Here is a 15,344-nt window from a genome sequence, read left to right as displayed (position 1 = left end):
AAAAATCTATTAAACATATATTTGACTGACTCCTTCTCCTCCATGTCAAATAATTCATATCTTCTCATGAGCGTATCCACTATGAGTTGCTTTTCTCAAGTGATACCTTTATATGTTTGTGTAAGAAAGTACTAGATATCCTTTGCTCCACAGCATCCTGAGATTATATTGCATTGATCTTTTCCCATGCTATATTGTAGAATGTTGATGGCTCTTGTGTTTAGCTCCATCATTGCAATATCTTCAGCTGTGAATTCACCTTCTATCTTGGATCTTTTAGCTCCATCAAGCATGTTCTTCATGGGTATCAGTGGTCCTTCTGAAGTGATTGTCCACAGATCGTAATCCATATCTATGAGATAGTCATGCATCCTATTTTTCCACACCAAGAAGTGCTCGCTCCTAAACAGAGGAGGCCTATAAATAATTCCCCTATGTTTTGTGATACAGGTTGTGCAGTGTTCATTGTGATCTTCTCCCAAGGTGTTAGCCTTTGTGAGGAGAACCCACTTTGATACCACTTATTAGGTTGCTGTAACGACTCGTTTAATCGTTATCGTAAAAATTCTGAAATATTCGCAACCGTGACATCCTGGACCTTTCTGTTTGCTAAGTATTTCCAACAGACATCTAGTCTAGCAGGACCCATTGTACGGGAAGGAATCAAAATATCAAAATTCGGGTCTGGAACCCAGTCAGACTGCCCCAGCGCTGGGTTGACCGCTACAGGTGTCACGCCCTAGCAACTACGACCTCGCTGAAGCGCAAGTGGGGTGGTGGCATCAGGCCGTTGCAGCGGCATGGCGAGCACTGAAGCACTGCCGCTGAACGACAGGTCGACTGCTGCAACGGTGACATCCAGTAAATTTACTTATTTAAGAATCCATTTCGGGAATTGGTCCCATTTTCTCATAACCCTAATTGCAGCTGGCCCCAGGTCTTTTTGGGAAGCCTAAAATCAAATTTTTTTGGGTATGAAAATCCTCCTAACACCTTCTAATTCCTTCCTTCACCTAGCAAGTTGCTCCTAAAGTATTCACCTAGAGAGCTATCAAAATAGGTATTGCAATATCCTAGATTTAGAAGAATGATTGGGTTAGCTTATATTCACATGGATTCCATTAAGTTAATCTCCCATGTTCTTCACCCTAGATTGGTTAATAACCTAGATTCCTATCTTCTTCCTTCTTGAAAATGAGTTTTTCCATGAATCTTAGAAATGGGTTTTTCTAAAGGATAAAGTTAAAAATGGCAACTTGGTATAGCAATAACTCCTTATGGATAGGAAAAAGAGTTCTTTGGTAATGAAAGCTTAGAAGATCTATGGGTGGTCTAAATTCCTAAATTTTCCCTATCAAAGCTAAAATCCCTCACAATTATGTTAATGGTGATTCCTATCATTGGCTCTCATGAGTATTTCAAGTTCCTTCGTGCGGGGTACGACGTGATGAACGAACTGAACAATCAACGGATGCTCGTGGCACCCGCTCGTCCTCGAGGTAGGTTACGGCTTTCCTTTCGTACACTCCAGTTAGTTTCCCATATTCATGTGTTAGAAGGAACGAAGAATGCATGTGTAGGAGTTGGATATTTGGGATGGATTCATAGGATGGTATTATTGTGCGATTATGTGTTCAGGTTTGTGGCCTGTAGATTCCCTAGGATTCTGGCATTGGTTTCCTTGAGTACCGGTGGTTTTTATATGACTTGGAAGGAGTGGTTGATTCATACATTTCTATGATTTGGATGAGAAATTCCTGTAAGATACGCCTAAATTGTGTTATGCTATTATAGTGAACCTAATTGATATTGGGCGAATAAAATGTTCCAATGATTGTGAACTAATTCTAGACTAGGTAGTAACGATTTCTTGTGAGTAGAAGGCGAAATCACCTTGTATTAAAGTTAATAGGCTAATAAAGGGAGAGTAGCAATAATGTGTTGCGATTTGATTGTCCTATTGATTGTGGGCTTGATGCCGTGTGATACTGTTGATATAGGAGACTATTGAGATATTTGGTTCATGATATTGTGGTGCCTTACTGGTTGGCATTGATTCCGGATAGTGTATTTATATGACTTGTGTAGTCTTTCATGATAATGTTGGCGTCCCCATGTTTGGTACTTGTGCTATTGATCTGATTATTCATGTTGACGCATACATCGCACGCATTCAGATCTCTCATGATATATTGTTGATACATTGCTTGATGAAACACTGTGATGAGCTGAGCTCAGTTACATGAGAGTGATGTGAGTAGTCCGATATCTGATGGTTGTCTCGGAATCATGGATTATGTGCCAGTGATGTGAGTAGTCCGATGTCCGATGGTTGTCCCGGAATCGTGGATTGTGTGATGTGAGAGTCTGATGTTCGATGATTGTCCTGAAATTGTGGATGAGTGAGTACATGGACTTCGCGGGTCCCCCGTGGATTGTGCTACCGGGACGTCGATACTTCCGTCTAGAGTACATGTGTACACAGCATTGCATGGCATTGCATTCTTATATCATGGCATTGCATTGCATTATGGCTGATTTGTGATGATCGATGAATTATTATGTTGTTGTTTCAGAATTGATATATTAAGATTTGACATGATGGGGATTAGTTGAAAAACCATAGGCCATGATCTTGAACTATCCTTGTTGACTGTTCTTTATTCTAGTTGTGTATGTGGGGTAAATTAAGATAAGGCGATTAAGGATTATCAAATGACTAGTTGACTTCTATACTAAGAATTGAATAGCATAATAATATTTGGTCGCGGAACCAGAGTGGAATTGCCTAGAGGTTATTAGGAAGAGTAAAGAGATTTAAGAATTGGTAATGGTATGGTAAATAGTAGAAAAGGGTGTGTTGTTAATCTCGTTACTTATCATGCTTATTTGTGAACTCTTTTACAGATATGTGCTTCTAACCATTGTCGGCCTATGATACTTACTCAGTACATTTGATTTTACTGATACTACTCTCGCTATACCTTTTTGGGTGTAGAGTGTTTCAGGTGGTTGATTGTGACATGTTCGGAAGATGCGCGGTGCCTATCTTGAAGGCCTCCTCCCACTACATTCCAAGATGAAGGTTGGGTCTTAGAGTTTAGTTGTAATCTGGACCACTTTAGTCGCTCTTGTACTAGTCCAGACCTGGTCGTGGGAATCAAATGAGTCTTTGTATCTATTTAATTGTTGTAATCACTTCCGCAAACTTGATTAATATATTTATTTGATTATCGCCATTAGTTATATACATATTGATTAAAATGAATCTCTTATTTACTTGGATAGTGTATTATTTGATTGAGGGTTCGCCTACCGAGGTGGGAAGGGTAGGTGCCCGCGTGACTCTAAATTGGGTCGTGACAGTTGTACGACCTACTTCCTATCTTATGTCGTATTTGATTTTCGCTTATAGAATGGAACACTTTACTCTACTTGTTCTATCCAACGTCTTGCGGAATTTAATCAATAGGTAAGTGAAGGACACACGATATTTACGTGGAAATCACCCAACTCACAAGGGCGATAAAAACCACGGCCTACAGACCTGCAGGATTTACCCCCAAACTCCACTATAACTGTGAGCCAATAGCAAATTAAATTACAAACTTTGCAACCTAATTCCTACCTCAGCCTTGCTACCCAAACTCTGACTAGCAAGCTATCTTCAAGTAGTAAACTCCTACTTGAAGTTACTGACGAGCTATGATACTGGATATTTTGATGATTTGACAAACTTCACTGAAGGAACCAGAATGCAACCATGTGTCTGAGAAAAGGGGGAACAGGTGAGAAATCTGTCCTCAGGGGGAATACAAATTATGTTTCTTTATCATCATCAAAAAATGAGAAATTGATGAGTTATAATACCTTATGTTTTGATGATTTGACAAACCTTAAGAAACAAGATATGATTAGGTTCACTTGTTGCATTTTGCCTCCTCTTGATATCTCGTGTACTGCTACGTTGACATGCTCCTTGAAGAATCAGATGCAATCAGTCACTACACAAGCTGCACGATATGTTCATATATGAAGGACCAGATACGTGTTCAGAGGGAAAAGATGAGATCAGGTTCCCAGTAGGATATGCTGACATATGAAGGACCAGATACGTCCTCAGAGGGACCAGATGAGATCAAGTCCCCAGCTATTACTTGGACAACTGAACAGCTAAAAATCTATTGACATTGCAGCAATGTAGCAGCACAGAATCAGAGTTGCTGCAGCCTGATACACTCAAATTACACCTATTAATGGTATTACGCAGACATTGTCAAATATAGTAACCCAACAAGGTTGGGGTCGAATCCCATAGAGAATATGTTGTGAAAAGTTTACTAAACAAGTACTGTACTAATCTTGCAGTCCTGGTGGATTCCAGAAAAGGGTTTTATAGTTGATTTGGTTTGTGGACTAATTTAAAGTGACTGAAAATTTAAAGTTGAAAATATATGGGTAAAAAGAACCAAGGTTGTGTCCCCGTCAGATAAAGTGTATGATCATGGGTATCGATCTTGATAAACTTCTAATGGACTGTTTGTATGGATGCACTTAACCTCTATGTGAATCTGAACTATTTCCCAATAAGAAAAGATTATTTCTTTCTATGCTTTTTCCAAATATAAGAAAGTATACATGAAGAACGGTTAATTATGCCAAGTAAATTCCTCTTATTCGTAAGTGAATTTATTAAATAAGGTTTAAAGCCCTGAGTTCTTGTTATCTGTTCTTACCTAAACCTAGCTATTTTCCCAAATAAACTAAAGTTTATGGCGTTAGCTAATGTTTAAAACCACTAACTATCTAGTGAAAACAAAGAACAAATAAAGCCTAACAGTCCATTATGCGTATATCTTTCACAATCCCCAATCACAACACACCCATCCTTGGGTTCACAACTTTAGTAAAGGTGTTTAGCTACTCATGGCAACAAGAAAACAATAAAAGATTGAAGATTGCATAATTGAATTATTGTATTGAACTTACGAATAAAACTTGAAAGTAATGAATATAATTGTCTGGAAATCTTCAAAAGCAATAACAACTCAAAAGTAATTACTACAAGTCTAAAACTCCAGATGTCTGAAAAATAAAACCTAAACAGGTATTTATACAAGTCAAACTCGGAATAATCAATCCCAGTCCCGTTCCAGCTCGGCTTGAACTTCGACAGGTCGTCTTTGCACTTCGACGGTCGTCGACATGCTCGACGACCATATCGACGATCTGAGTATACTTTTATCACTCTACAGGAACTCCACTGTCGAAGCACTTCGACGGACCGTCGATCATGTCGACGGTGCAAGTCGACGATCTGATGATGCTTTGATGGTTTGTTACTTCGCAAGAACTTATTGATGAGGCGATTCGACGGATCGTAGAGCATGTTGACGGTCCGTCCTTATGCTTCTCATAACGGATTTCTTATTTTCCTCATTTTTCTGGCTTTCTGAGCATTCTAACTTCAAAATACCTGCACAACACACAAAACACATCAAACTAACACAAACTTGCTCGAAAACAAGTGAAACTTAGAGTTAAAAAGCATTAGATGTGCCAAAATTCCCGGAACATCAACACCCCCAACTTAAAGTCTTTGCTTGTCCTCAAGCAAGTCAACTAACATACTCAATCTACAAATGTCTCGATATCACAAAGAAAAGCTGTCTACAGTGGTTGTGGCAATTAACTTTCGGCATATCAAGTGTATCACAATGACTCTCCCCCCAATAAAGACAAAACCAATCAAGGACTCGTTGCAACTAACCATGAGGCTTCAATTTATGACATCTAGTTATAACAGAAACCATAGCGCACACGAATCAAGACTCACGGGAAACCAGTCACTTAACAAATTCTAATGCCCTCACAAAGACCAAAGAATGTCCCAACATATATGTACACACAGAATGGGACATAAGGCAAAGGAGAAGATAAATACTCACACTCACAAAGAAATTATCTAGCTATACATGCAAATACCATAAGCTTTCCCTTATTTTCAGCGCCCTCGACTTTAGACAGTTAGGCTGTGATCACACTAGGACTTTTTCAAGGTTGTAATGTAGGCTTAGGGACGGGAAGGATAGACATTTGGATAACTGTGACTCACCCTCCTTGAACACTACATCTTATTTTCTTCTTTTACCCTTTTCGTCTTTATTTTCTTCCCTTCTTTCTTTTTGTTTCCTCGGTGTGGTTTTATTGCGATTCTACTTCCCTATTTTTTTTAAGCAAAGTCCACTAGGCTGTTTGGGCCTAGGGCTAGTTTTATTAATTTTCTAGAAAGCAAAAAAATTACCCTAAAGGGAGAGTACAAGTAAGGGGGACTAGGCCTTACCTTACTAATCCTATGAGGCAAAGAACCTCTAAACTAACAGGAATGGAGAAAAACTGGACTCGAAATGATCAAATAAGCTATGATCACCACAGAGTTTATAACACTCTATGATGACATTACACATGATAATGCTAAAATAATGAGAAAATAATACAAGAATAAAGATAGAATCCTTAATCTCTGAACTTGTAAAATCTTCTATATTCATTGAATTTTCCACCTTGTCTTGTTCTTCCTGCCTTTCCAAAAAATCTTGAAACTTTACCATTTCTTCTTGGATCTTGTGGATTTTGTTGAAGTGGAAGGAGCTGCCCTAGTCTTCTTTGCTTGTCTCATTAGTATCTACCTTGGGACAAATTCTTCAGTCATTTTCCCATCCCAGATGCCCTTCCTTACATGAGTTTTGTGTCTTTTTACACTCTCCACCTGTCTAGGAGACAAATCCCTATCCCTTGCAGCATTGTGAAAGTTTTGTGCAATCGACTGCTCATCCATATCAATTTTTGGACCATCTCCCTTAGGAATAGCCACCTGCAGATACCCTTGAGTGCTTAGAAAAGCCATCTGAGTATGTTTTTTAGCATCATTCCCATCTGCACTTGGCACCAAACCAATATGGTTCTGCATATTAGTAGTAGAAGTAGTGGTACCAAGTTGTTGATGAGCTTCTTTAATGCTCCTAATCTCCGGAACTTGAGCTTGAAGACTTGCAATCGGTGTCACAACTGTAGCATTATCTGCAGTAACCAAGCTAACCCCCTTATTCCTTTTGTGATCCACTTCTTGACTGGTTTCGTGAACATCCTCAGAATCATCTGCAGCCTTGGTAAACATGGCTTTATTCCTTCGGATAAGTCGACTGAGTCAAGAGACTGCTTACCTACTACTTTATCTCCTGATATCTCACCCTCTTCAATATCTTCTTCCATTTGTTCACTCCAAAGCTTCCTCTTACCACTAGTGCCATTATCATTAACAAAAGTAGTAGAAGGGACTTCTTCACAAGCTTTATTAGTAGTGACCATTGGCTCCACTGCTTTTTGAAAAGAAATTTCTACCCATTGCTTTGTTTTATAGGGTGAACTCATCTTTTTTCTAGGGGTAAACACTTTTGCATTCACATTTAATTGTTTCACAACACCATCACCAAGAAATGGTACCTCTAAAAAAACTGAAGCACCTGGTGCTGCGACCAATTGTTTCTGCAAATTGTTACCACCATCTGTCCTAGTATATTTACTAGGAGAAGATCCAATGGTAGTAACTTGCTCCACCAGATTTTTCTCCATACCAGATACAACTGAAACACCAGTAAAAACAGCAGCAGTTTCTGCATTCTTTTGAGCCTCTGGTGCTGCACTCAGTTGCTTCTCAGAATTCTCATTCAGTGGTTTTGCCACCAAAGGCAATACTGAGCTTAATTGCTTATCTGCTACCTTTTGTGCAATTGAATGAACCGGTGCATTAACCAATAGATGCTGAGTATTTTCAGCAGTATTTGTACCAACCATAACCTCATGAACTTCAACCAACTGTTTCCTTGAAGCCTCTACCTTTTCCACATGAGCATCAGATCTCTCTTCTAGAGTAGCTGACTTATTAGAAGTTTGTACTCTATTAGAATTAAAGTGTACATCTGCTACAACCAGTTGCCTACCAGTAGTATCATCAGCAATTTCCACCACTGATGCCTCATTCTCACCCTCCTCTAGTGCTGCAAACTTGTTTTTTGTTTGCACAACATTAGAGATTACTGCAGCAACATGTTTATCTGCATCTTTTTCTCTAGTTTCTATTGTTTGTAAAGCCAACTGTTTTTGCCTTTTACTATTAGCATTATCATCTTGTGCTACTAGTAGAGTTAATTGCTTTTCCAACAGTTATTCTCGCACCTGCTCATCTATATTTTCCACAACCTTGTCTTCTATACCATTTGCACCATGAGCCTTCCCAGGGTTGTTTCCACAACCATCAACATCTTTATTCTTTTTTACATTCAATAATTGACGTAAATCACCTTCAAATTTGTCCCCATGCAACTGCTCAATATCACCCTGTTGAAAACCTCTCTTTGTCAAAATCAATCTGCAGCTATTTTCTTCATGCCCTTGGTATTGAAAAAACTTACAATATGAAGGCAGATTATCATAAACAATATGCTGAAATTCTTCCACAACTTTCCCAGTTTCTTCGTCCAAACAATTCACCCTAACACGCTTAGGTAAATTATCGAGCAGGTCAAGTTCAACTTTTACCCTTGCAGTGCTTGGACGAGATCTTTCATTGGTTGCCTTATCAATTGCAATTGGTCCCCCAACTGCTGATGCAATAGATAATAATGAGGCACGAACAAACAGATTTGGTGGCAAATTTGGCAGTGAAATCCATACGAATGCCCTAGGTGTTTCTTCATTGGGTTTAAAACTCCTAGTCCACGGGAAAATGCGATACATATAATCTTCACCAATAATATGTAGCGAGCTAATCAGCCTAGAGACAGCCATAACACAGTCTTCATATAAATCAAACCTTACCAAGATGTGCCTATGTGCAAGCCACCTTATCACACAGTTTCCATGTGCACCTAATTGTTTAGGAATAATATCTCGAAGTGCATGAATATTAGGATGCCCAAATGAGAATTTCACGATTATAGCTTGATGCAAGCCTTCCTCAATAGTGAATTACTCCACTTCCTTCAAAGTAAATTGAACAGTAGGTTCACCATGTATATACTCTAATAGGTTTAAGCTTGGTTTTTGGTATATTTTGGGCATATTTTTTGGGATGTAGCTTGGCAGCATAGGTAGTTTGAGGTGTAGTGTTAGTATTCTTCTCTCCCACAAACATGGGAGGCTGGGGAGAGGCCGAAGCAGCCATGGGAGGCTAGGTCTCCATCGGCCAGAGAGAGAAAAGAGAGGAGAGAGCTTTTCCCTACTTCCCTATTATTTTCTTTGATTGCTGTTTTTTTTTCAATTTTTCTCTTTTTTTTTTTTTACACTTACCACACCGCTGTCTTTTAACTAGGCACTTTATGTCAAACCCACTTTAGGCTTATGCCACATAATCCCCTTAGTCCACCTATCACCCCCAACATAGGCTTGTAGCCTCAATCTTATTATTTTAGTGCCAAGGAGGGACCGGGTGCAAAGAGATGGATATTCAGAACGGGTATCGGTGTCACGACCCCACTAGAGGTCGTGACGGGTACCCGATACTACTATACCAGGCACCTCGTATCTCGCATTCTAATGTTACTGCTGAGTGGGCCATATGGACGATACCGTCATATTTTACTTAACACAGTCATCAATAGCATACTCGTAAACAAATGTCAATAAACTTTACTAACATATTATACAACGACAAGGACAAACAAGATTGTCAAACATCTAACTATACACATCTGTCTACGAGCCTCTAGATAAGATACATATATTCACAAGGAGGGGCCGGGTTCTACCGTGCCCAAATATGTACACAAAAGTAGTACAGAAAAACTGAAGCTCCGGAACAACTGGAGCACTCGCAATGTACCGCTGGCGGAGCTCCTAAGGATCAGGCGGCGCGTCTACCTGCTTACCTGCGGGCAGGAACACAACATCCACAAGAAGGGACGTCAGTACGAGTAATGTACCGAGTATGTAAGGCATGAACAGTAACGTAGCAAGGAGTACAAAGCATGAATAATAACATAATGGAAATGTACAGCATATCGTAAGATAAAAGAGTGACCTGTACATATAAGTGCCTCTTAGGACGGATGCCATGCATGCTTAGCTTTCTTGGAAAAACATTTCTTGTTCATATATATAGAACATAGAACATATCATATTGTCGAACAACGTCGGCTCCGATTCATGTAACCACATATGTCCGGCGTCCGGGCATCCCGTGTCCGGGATGATATCATGTCATATTATACCAACTGATCAGGTGGTTACGCGTATATAACGCTCACCCCTTTTTCCCATATTCCCCATGTACATATACAAATATCATATAAGCAGCATATAGGAGAGCCCAAAGAAAGTCGTGGATCTATCGGAGTGACGTAAGGTCGGTAACCTCCAATTATATTATGGAATAATCATGATCGTCGTGTCTCACCATAAAGGGACGATTATTATAAGGTGAGACTATCAATGAAGAATAGCATTCAGAGAAGACATAAAACAAGATCGTAAATCTCGTAAGGCATCAATTCATATACTTTGGAATCTTTAACAATAGTCATCATCCATAAATAAAATTGAGAAACCAGGAAATAGCTCAACATTCTTATATCGTCATTGAAAACGTAGCCTTGGGACCTTTAAACATAGAATCCTCCTCATCATGATCATCATAGGAAAATATTCCCATTTTTTTGGGCATCATTGTCATCATGGTAAAACATGTCCACCATCGGGGACATAAGGGCTTACGAAATCACCAACCCCTGTTTTGGAAAAATACGGACACTTTGGAAAACATTTACGGGTCATCAGGAAAAGAAATCAGGCCTTGGAATCATAAACATCTAACTTTTGGGAGTAAGGAGGCTATGAAAACATTTATGGAATTATAATCATAGGAATCATGCCTTTGAAAGAAAGGGACGATCCTTAACATACCTGTTCAACCTCCTATTGGCTACGCTTATGCGTCCGTGCTCGAAGGTCTATATTTAAGAGGATTTACACTAACGTTATCCTCTTGATCGCACCCTTATTCCAAGTTTCAAATTAAAGTATTCTATATCCTATCGAAAATCGGGCAGCATCTCCCCTGTTTATGTGCCTAGCCCGAATTCCTAGCTCATCAACCAACATCAATAATATCATTTCCCATATCAAAGTATTCCATAAAACAGCCCACGCGCTGTTTTCCCACTTCCATAACTAATCAATTCACTATACAACCATTTAACCATTCTATCTTTGTAAATAAGTCAATATCAACATAAATAGGAAGAGATCCATACCTTTCTCCCGTTAATATCGTTGTATCTTCACTTTTCCACCCTTAGGATAGGCCACAACACACCGTTGTATGATTGTACAACAATAACTATACGCTATCCGGACTGGAATTGGGAAATTATACCTGACTGGATGTTTGTTCAGTAAAAAGGTCATAACTCCTGATCCCGATATCGTGTGAGGAGATACCATCACCGTAACCCTAGAGCTTCTCTCTCTATGCGATCGGTGACCTAGTGAGAGAGGACAACTTTCAGGCCATTCATGGCCTCTCCGGCCACCATGCAGCCTCCACAAGAGGCTGTGCAACCTACATTGCCTCCAGCTCACCCCATGCAAACCCTAGATTATGCCAAATTATTGAAACCTTCAACTTTGAATGCTAGTGATTCAAAACAGTCGACTGCCATGACTGTTTTACCTATTCCTATGAAACCTATTGTGTATCACCATGGTGAACCAACAATACAATATACCATGGAAGAAATAGACAGGATGATAATTCATGAGAAACTACAATATGCAATAGTGGGGAAATTTAGCTATGGACTGCCAGATCTGCATGCATTACGTATGTTGATTCCACAACAATGTGAACTAAAGAGTACTGCCACCATAGGACTCCTATGCAATAGACATGTTCTGATCAAGTGCGAATTGTTCGAAGATTATGTAACATTATTGTCGAAACCAGCCTTTTGTATCAAGAAGAGTGGAGGATATTATCCTATGAGGACACTCAAATGGGATCCTTGGTTTAATCCTGAGAAGGAGACTTCCATTGCCATTGCTTGGATCTCGTTTCCTACACTAGCACCAAACTATTTTTGTCAGTCGCAACTGTTTTCAATGGCCTCGGCAGTAGGCAAGCCATTGACTTTGGATGTGGCAACCAAAAATAAAACAAGGCCAAGTTGTGCTCGTGTGAAAGTTGAAGTGGATTTGTTGGTTGAACATCCTAAAATAGTGCAACTACAGGCTGTGGATAGCAAAACTAGAGAAATTAAATCAAGATGGGTGAAAATTCACTATGATTTCATGCCTAAATATTGTAAGGAATGCTGTTTGCAAGGCCATGATGAAGAATGATGTTGGAAGTTGCATCCTGATTTGTTACTGGAGAAGGAGAGGGAGGAGGAAGTTACTGATGTTACTAGAAATAAAGGGAAGCATGCTGCAGGCCCTAACAATGTTAAGGAACCAAACAAGATGGCAAATAAGGTAAAACAGGTTAACAACAAGCAGGCACACCATATAGACAATAAAAATCCCAGACAAGTAATTAAGGTGTTGGAGAGTGGCAAGGTAGTTGGTAATGTGCAGAATTTGTATAAATGGAAGACTCATAATGGAAAGAAGCAAGTTGAGATTGGAAGCAATGCTCAAAACTAGCCTGCTTTGACAATAATAAAAGAGAATGGTGGTGCAAACAGACCAAGTGAAGTACATAAATCTGATGTTGTACAAACCATCAACATGTTTGCAGCATTAGAAGATGATTATGGTACATAAGAAGCTGTTGTTATGGCCTTGGATGAGGTACAAGTACAACAAGAGCATGTAAATGCAGTAGATGCTCAGAAACAGTTGGTTATTGCACCTGTGGTTAATGAGGTGGCAGCTGATTGTGCAAAGAGGGTCTTGAATACCAATGCAGCTGTTTTTACTCCTGGTAAGCCACATTCTTTACCTATCAAGACTAAAGAATGGGTTAAAACAGTTTTTCAATCAGGAGTAGATAAGGTCACTATTAATCAGGCCTGTCATGATATTCCTTCAACTACATTTGCTGAGGCTGGAGGCACTAGTAGTGCAAGGAAGTTGTGGAGTGAGCAGGTAGGGGAAGATGGGGAGGAAGGTGAAATAGTAGGAGGCACCAAAACGGATGTTACACAGTCTATTGACTCTATTTCATCTTTCCAAGAAATCCACAATATGTTTGATAGGATGGATGATGCTGTGGAGGAAAGAAATGCCACTCAGAAGCAGCTGGATCAAAATCATTATGGGGAAAAGGGACAAACTCATGTTGAGCAATCTCCAGTAATGCAGCTAAACTATGTAGCAGATATTCAGGTCACTGAAACTCCATCAAAAAGCCCAACCAAAAACCAACAAGTCATGAAAACATATGTACTGCATGAAGCTAAGAATAGTGCAAAGAGACAAGCTTATGCCTCTAATCAGTCCATGCATGGTGGACAGGACAATGCAGAAGTTCTTAGTCATCAACAAAGGCATGATAATACAGGTGGAGTACAGAATCAATTGGCAGTACAACTATCAGAAGGGCCTATTAGTTCTAAGGTTGGTAACTTGCAAGTAGCAACAGTAGGAGGGGAGGAGCCCAAAATAGACTTAGATGAGGAGTCAATTGCTCAGAACTTTATGAATGTTGCAAGGGAGGGGGATTTATCTCCCAAGCAGGTAGAGAAGTTTATTGGCAAAGGAAGGAGGAAACCTGTCAAAGAGAATCATGCATCTCATATCATTGGGGTGCACACAAGAAGAACTGCATCTAAATCCCAACTTTAGTGATGAATGCACTAATTTGGAACATAAGATCAGTAAACACTAAAAACGCTTTCAAGAGGCTTTTAACAATGCATACAAAATATAAGTTCTTTCTTATAGGTTTGATGGAACCATTTCAACAGGCTTATAAGTTAGAATCTTATAGGAGAAAGCTGGAATTAAGACTGCTATGAACAATGTTTCTGGAAAAATATGTGCTTTCATTGATGAGGAGTATGATGTCACAGTGTTAATGGACACTGATCAGCAGCTTACTTTGAAATTATTCAATTGCAATGCTGATCTTGATATGATAGTCACTTTAGTTTATGCTAAGTGTGACAGAATGGAGAGAATTGAACTGTGGGATTCCATGTATAATCTTGCATCAGACATGACTCTCCCTTGGCTTGTTGGGGGAGATTTCAATGTCATTGTAGAGGAGGAGGAGAAATATGGTGGCTTACCTGTAACTTTGAATGAAGTAGGGGATTTTAGACACTGTATTCAGACCTGTAATCTTAGTGACTTGGGTTATAAAGGAAACATTTTCACCTGGTGGAATGGAAGGGCTGCAGATGAATGTGTGTTCAAGAGGCTAGATAGATGCCTTGGAAATTTTGAACTTCAACAGCAATTTCCAGGCCTGGAAGTTAGTCACTTAATCATGTTGGGGTCTGATCACTCGCCACTTCTAGTAGAATGTAAACAGGAGGTGCAGCAATTTAAGAAATCCTTTAAGTTCTTAAATTTCTGGACAAAGCATGCAGATTTTATACAAGTTGTGAAGGATAATTGACAGACAGATATGGTGGCCAACTCTTTCATGACCTTTAATGTCAAACTTAAGAAGCTGAAGAAGGTGTTGTCTTAATGGAGTAAATTAACATATGGTGATTTCTTCCAGAATATCACTAATCTTGAAGAAGTCATCAAAGCTCATGAGGCCTTGTTTGAGGCAGATCCTTCAAATGCCAATAGGGAGAAACTTCAAAAAGTGCAAGCTGAGATGACAAGAGCATTGCATATAGAGGAGGAATATTGGAAATAGAAATCTGGCATGACATGGTTCCAAGAAGGAGATAAAAATTCTAAATTCTTTCATGCACATGTTAAAGGAAGGAGGAAAAAGCTGCAGTTGAAAAGAATACAGGATTCTCAAGGTCAATGGTTTGAAAATGAACATCAAATTGCTGAGGAGGTTGTGAGGTTCTATCAAGCTCAATTCCATGAAACAGTAGTTCCTACTCAGTTTGATATTTTGAAGCATGTCCCTTTCATGGTCACAGATGAGAAGAATGAAGAATTGACTGCCGCTCCTCCTATGGAAGAAGTCAAGCACACAGTGTTTGGCTTGAATAATGCAAGTGCTGGAGGGCCTGATGGTTTTACAGGCATGTTCTTTCAAGCCTGCTGGGAAATTGTTGGAGGGGATATATTCAGCATGATGTGGGATTTTTTCAGAGGACATGAACTTCCAAGGTACATAACTCACACAAATCTGGTGTTGTTGCCTAAGAAGC

This window comes from Lycium barbarum, chromosome 5 (genome assembly GCF_019175385.1).
Source record: "Lycium barbarum isolate Lr01 chromosome 5, ASM1917538v2, whole genome shotgun sequence".
NCBI classification, from domain to species: domain Eukaryota; kingdom Viridiplantae; phylum Streptophyta; class Magnoliopsida; order Solanales; family Solanaceae; genus Lycium; species Lycium barbarum.
Note: the sequence above shows the minus strand (reverse complement) of the source record.